The sequence below is a fragment of the Microcebus murinus genome, chromosome X (assembly GCF_040939455.1).
Source record: "Microcebus murinus isolate Inina chromosome X, M.murinus_Inina_mat1.0, whole genome shotgun sequence".
NCBI lineage: Eukaryota > Metazoa > Chordata > Mammalia > Primates > Cheirogaleidae > Microcebus > Microcebus murinus.
In genome coordinates, this window is record NC_134136.1 from 19,960,016 (window position 1) to 19,965,730 (window position 5,715).

Sequence of the window (5,715 nt, forward strand, 5' to 3'; positions counted from 1 at the left end):
GCTCAAACTATGCACACACTCCTGGACCATGATTACTTTGTCCTCTAACTTTTATGTCTGACTGGTCTTGGGACTCAGGCTCAGTTGAAAATGAGTATTACTACAACTTTAGTGTTTGAGTCTGAAAAAGGAAGTTTCTTCTTGTTCAACCTCTTCTAGCTTGGTATGGAGTCTCAGTCTGGTTGGATTATTGTAGAATGATTATTGGAAAACTTGTCCTAAGGGGAATATGTTGGGCTGACAGTGATATTCTTCCATTTCCATTGTGTACTTTTTAATGGTGGATAGTGTGCTACAGTTGTATTATAGTTTTAACTGAATAATGTGGAAAGTGGAAGGAACTATTCTTTGGTTTTGTGCTACAAATATGGGGAAGAAGTTATTATTTTTAGTTACATTAAGAACTATATAGGAAAGAACTTTTATTTTTGAAGTTTTTGTTAAATAAATAGTTTACTGCTTTTCATAAAAAAGAATGATTCACTGCCTTTGTCATTATCCCAGCTTTAACTATTTTTAAGTTGCAGTTTTTCTACACATATTGTTTTCTAGGAGTCAAGCTCTGGAAGTTTTAATCTACTTCACTCTGTGGAGAGAAATGGGGATAACGTTCTTTAAAAGCTACATTTTAAAAACCTAACCACCAATTCCATGTTATTTGAGTTTAAGAACTATGTAAAACCTGATAGAGAAAAGTCAGCCTCTAACACCATGGTTTTGTACAAGTGAAAAGGTGACTGTAGCATTGACAAAATAGCTTTGTTAGGTTATTTTCTAGAGGAAGATATATTTTTATGGATATTTCTGGAGGGAGAGAAGTATACAAAGAAATATAGAGAGATTTAGGATAAATGTTAAATCCATAGGCTATCTGTAACAAGGAATAAAGCATAATTTGTTATGAATTAAGTTGTTTTTTTCAATGATTCCTCTCTCTCTCTGTCTCTCTCTCTTTTGGATGGTGCAGAATTGAGACACATCAATGTGTATTCTGAGAATCTCATTTTAAAGTTGTTCTTAGAAAGGGATGCCACTTGAATATATCTTAACTCTGTGATATAGAATCACATTTATAAACAATTTAGTCATAAAGTTGTCTTCATTCTTGTGTTCTTCACAGATCTCAAGATACACCAGATATGCAATACCAGGGATTTTCCTTTAGCTTATTTATTTATGAAGTCTAGAATATCTTGCACATTTATTATAATGTGTTCTGATATATGCAATGCATCTCAATGAAGGGAAACCATGGAAGTGAGATTCTCTTGAATATTTTATGCAATAAAGGCTAAGGCAAAGTATATAGTCAATCTATCTACTAATGTCCTCAGCCAGCCAGGGCATATTTTGTGTGCCATGATTAAATCACTGCAGTAAGTTTCCTATACTTAAAACATCTATTTTTGGTTTTCAAATATTTCTCAAGTCTTATATTTGACTAACTTTGGTTGCTATGTATATTTCATCTATCATGTTTCAAGAAACTAGACATTTACATTATTATTCCTTTTGAAAAATGTTTCCTTGTTCATATGTGTTTATTATTAAAAACTTTCCATAGACCTTTTGACATTTTTAGTTCATCATGGTAAAACAAACACAATAAGAGCAAGGTAATACAAATTTAGACACTAATTCCCAGGTTATTAGAAATAAGTCATATCCTTTACAACAGGTAAAAAGTAATTGAAGACAGATCAAACAATGTTTTTTTTTTCCCCATAAGGCATACAATTATAATTGGTTAAGTAGTTACAGATTATTACTTTGGTTTTTAGAGCCTCATGATACAGAACACACTGAAGCATAATCATAAAGGACTTCAAAAAATTATAAATAATTAAGCCAAGATCAATTTAAAGGAAAAGTAAAATTCTCTGACAGAAATGATTAAGGATGAAATCTGTGAGATCAAACATGGTCCTTCACAATATAGTTTTGGTACCACTTATATAGGTAGAATACCAGGCTGGATAGTCCACAAGTCTAGTCAAGAGTGTCCCTTAATGCTCTCTATAAAACGTAAATTGGAAATATGATAAAATATGTTTTAGAACATAATCTTATTTGAACCTATTTTAAGCTCATTTCATTTTCAATGTTTTAATTTTGTTTTAGTAAGTATTATTAGCCCAATGATACTGGTGATATTTGGGGCTTTTAATTTTGCATTCTATATAAAAGAGACGATAAAATGGGTGGCTAGTGTTTTTTACTAAATATTCTGTATGTTGTAAACTGTTATACCTATATATATTAAATTATTGCTCTTTATAGGATAATTATACATATTATATAACATAAAGATCTTAGATATTAAAATCCTAACCATACATTAATGAATGTCTTGGTTCACTATATAATATGATGAAAATTTTATAATATATTATTACTATTACTATCCTTCGTAAATGCAAAAATTCTTTCCGTTTTATTGCAAATATAGCATAAAGAATCTTGAAGTTCATTCCTTAGCTTTTGAAGATATAATGTAGAAAAAGATCAATAAGAAAGTTTTGAAATAAGTAATAATTTTATAAAAGATACCAAAGAATAAAAATGCTCTTGGTACATGCTCCTATAAATTTAATATAAAGCAATTATATGAACATTAATTCTACATCATGACATAAACTTTCACTGTTTTACACTTAAAGATATCCTCAGTTTTGTGAATTTTGCCCAGTTTATCATTAAGTTTCTGACAGTATTTTAGAGAGAATATTGAAGAATATTAATAAAAATCTAAAATTAAAATAACTCAAAATATTTTATGAAATTGGAGTAGCATGTACAACTATGAAGTAAACTTTTAATAGAAATATATGAGGTGATGACAGATATTCTTATACATGCTCCTCTTTGCCAGCCACATGTTAATTACAGTCTGCTAAACAAGGGAAGTAATGTTGTGTTTGAATGACATCAAGAATATGTGTGCATATATGTGTGGGTATGTGTTTGCACTAGTCATAGAGACTGAATCCAAGAATCCAACAAAAGAACAAGCTTTATGTGTCACTTCCAAGTCAATGCAGTGTGTTAGCAGAATATCCTCTGGAAGGCAGAAGCTCAGTTGATAAGGTGCCCATGAGATTTTTTACACACCATAGGTATTTCATAAAAATTCTAGAGAAGAATTTGACCTTTAATAAGCAAAATAATTGCAAGAATTTAGGACAAATATATATGGATTCTATAATACCAAGATACTGTAAAAGCAGCTGTTGTGAACATATATGGATCTCAGAATATAAAAGTTACTTTTCCTGCATAAATACTATATGATTTTGAAAGTATATGAAAGAAAAAAGATCAAGACTTTTATTTGGTTAAGTAACCAACTGCCTGAATACAAGAAACTAAGGAAATTAGCTTAAAAGTATTAACTATAACATAGACAAATTATAAACAAATTAAATAAACCACTGTGTACAAAAATTTAGGGAAATTGTATAGCTTTCCAGGAAAATTCCTATAAAATTTAATTATCTGTTTACAAGTATGTGCTTCTGATAAGCCTTGCCTATACTTCAAACTTAACTATAGTCATCCCTGGAGTCAGACATGGTTCATCCTTCCCTGATACTTTAAAACATGAAAAGAGTATAAGTGGAATTCACAATCGTGCAAATAATGAAATAGGTGGTCTATAAACTCAGCTGCTTTCAGCTAACAAAGTTAAGACCCTTCACCCCCTACAGTTTATTAAAGATAATGCTCTTCCTATTCTTTTTTAGTTATTTGTAATGATAGTGCAAAATGATAATTTTGTCATAAAATGAAAACATGAATCATCAGTTATGTTAACAATAGAACTTCATTATTAGAGTTAGCTCCTGTGAGCATCTAGCCTGTGTTTGAATGCAGAACATGTACAGCATTGAATGTATTACCTGTCACAACAGTTCCTCAGACTGGATAAATTATATCTCTAAGTTGGACAATACGAAAGTAATGCTATTGCCATATGTGTGCCAAAGAGCTACTGCTGTAACAGGGTACATTATCAATGAGGTGTTTCTATGTGATGCCTATTTTCTTCTTCCTACAACATTTGTAGGATTCTGAGATAAAGCTTTGCCAGAGCTTGAAATTCCAATGTACGTTAAAGTACCCTTCCAAGTTAGAGTAAGATCGTTGCAATCATTAGAAAGACTCAGATTTCATATATGTGCCCTAATATTTATAAGCAACCCATCAAGGGATTTGGAGTGAAACATTTATTTATTTTTTTTCTTTCTTGCTGCTATATATTATATTGCCCTCAAAAGTAACTGTACATGTTGTAATCAGTTCATAGTTAAATATTTCTACTAATCTGTTTTGTAGAAGCAAATGTCTTTCAAAGTTTCAAGTTCTTCTATAAGCTTCTTGTTCTGGACTTCCAGCACTGCCATTCAACTCTACCAGGGGTCCTAAAACTACGGCCCTGCGGGCCACATGCGACCGCTGAGGACATTTATCCGGCACTCCAGGTGTTTTTGCCGCTGCTGCCTGTCTTGCTTAGCAGCCGACTGGTCTGGGGCCCACAGTGCGCATTTGTGGAATGTGCACTGCACTTTCCAATGGCCCTCCAATGGTCTGAGGGACAGTGAACTGGCCCTCTGTTTAAAAAGTTTGAGGACACATGCTCCAGACATTTTACATATTCTTTCTTTTGATGTCAACATTTTTTCTGCAGCTTCCCTGAAAAGAGTAGAAACAAAAGGATAAACAAAACATTTTTTTGCATGCTATTGACAAACAGATTGAAGTAAGCTTGTTAAATAAGATCATGGTTGCATTCCAAATCTTGGAACGACATTCCCAATTCAATTTCAAACACTAAGCCAAACTGGATTCTTAAGGGGTCACAGTGTCCTTTCCATAAGTCCACATGGCAATTAGTAGCAGTGCTGCACTCCTGCTTTGATTAGAGTTCATAGTAAACAAGGTCCAAGGCAAAGACAGTTACTCTGCTTTACGGCAATAAAGATCTTTGAGAGCCTTGAGTTCCTCAATCAGAGTTTTGTTTTGGTTTTCAAGCACAGCCACACGGCTTTCAAGACATTTGACATATTCTTTCTTCTTCCTGCAACATTCCCTGGCAGCTTCCCTGTTTTTCATTAGCCTCAGCTCTCATTTGCATGTTGCTTCTTCTGCTAGCTGCTGGGGACTGTGCAAACTTCCTAGACAGGCAACCATCACCACTCCCTGTGACAAAGCAGTAGTAGGAGCTAGGATCTGGTAAATTGTCATGTCACCAGTGGTTGTGTATTGCCCCCTGCTAGTCTGCTATCTACTAGTTGGTACCAGGCACATCAGAAAAAATTTCATTCAGTATTTTTTCTATAAGAAGGTCTTAGTGAAAGGATTTCTCTACTTTTATGAGAATCAGTTACACCTTCTGATTCTGCAGACTCACCTGTCTCTACAATTGTTGCTACCTGAACAGTTTGTATTTGTGGTGACCAATGGCTATGGTGTCTGAATTACTCTCTAGACATGTACAGTTTGGCCCAAGTTACAGCTGGGGAACCTCTTCCTGTTTTTGATCCAGCTACAGAAACCTTGTCTTAATATATTTTTCCTGCCACATTTGGTCATTACTAAGACATTTGTAATCAATGCTTTGTTCCTGTCCCATTTTCTTCTTTATTTATCCAGCCACGATGGGGTTTACGTAGCGGACCTCCTCATTAATTACGGATGGGAGGAGGTGGAGTCTGC

The 5,715-nt window shown here is 33.6% G+C and overlaps 1 pseudogene; it reads right to left on the reverse strand.

Annotated features, from left to right (window-relative positions):
- Nucleotides 1-4,956: 4,956 nt before the first annotated feature.
- LOC142865881 (cAMP-responsive element modulator pseudogene) lies at nt 4,957-5,244 on the reverse strand (annotated as a pseudogene).
- Nucleotides 5,245-5,715: the final 471 nt, after the last annotated feature.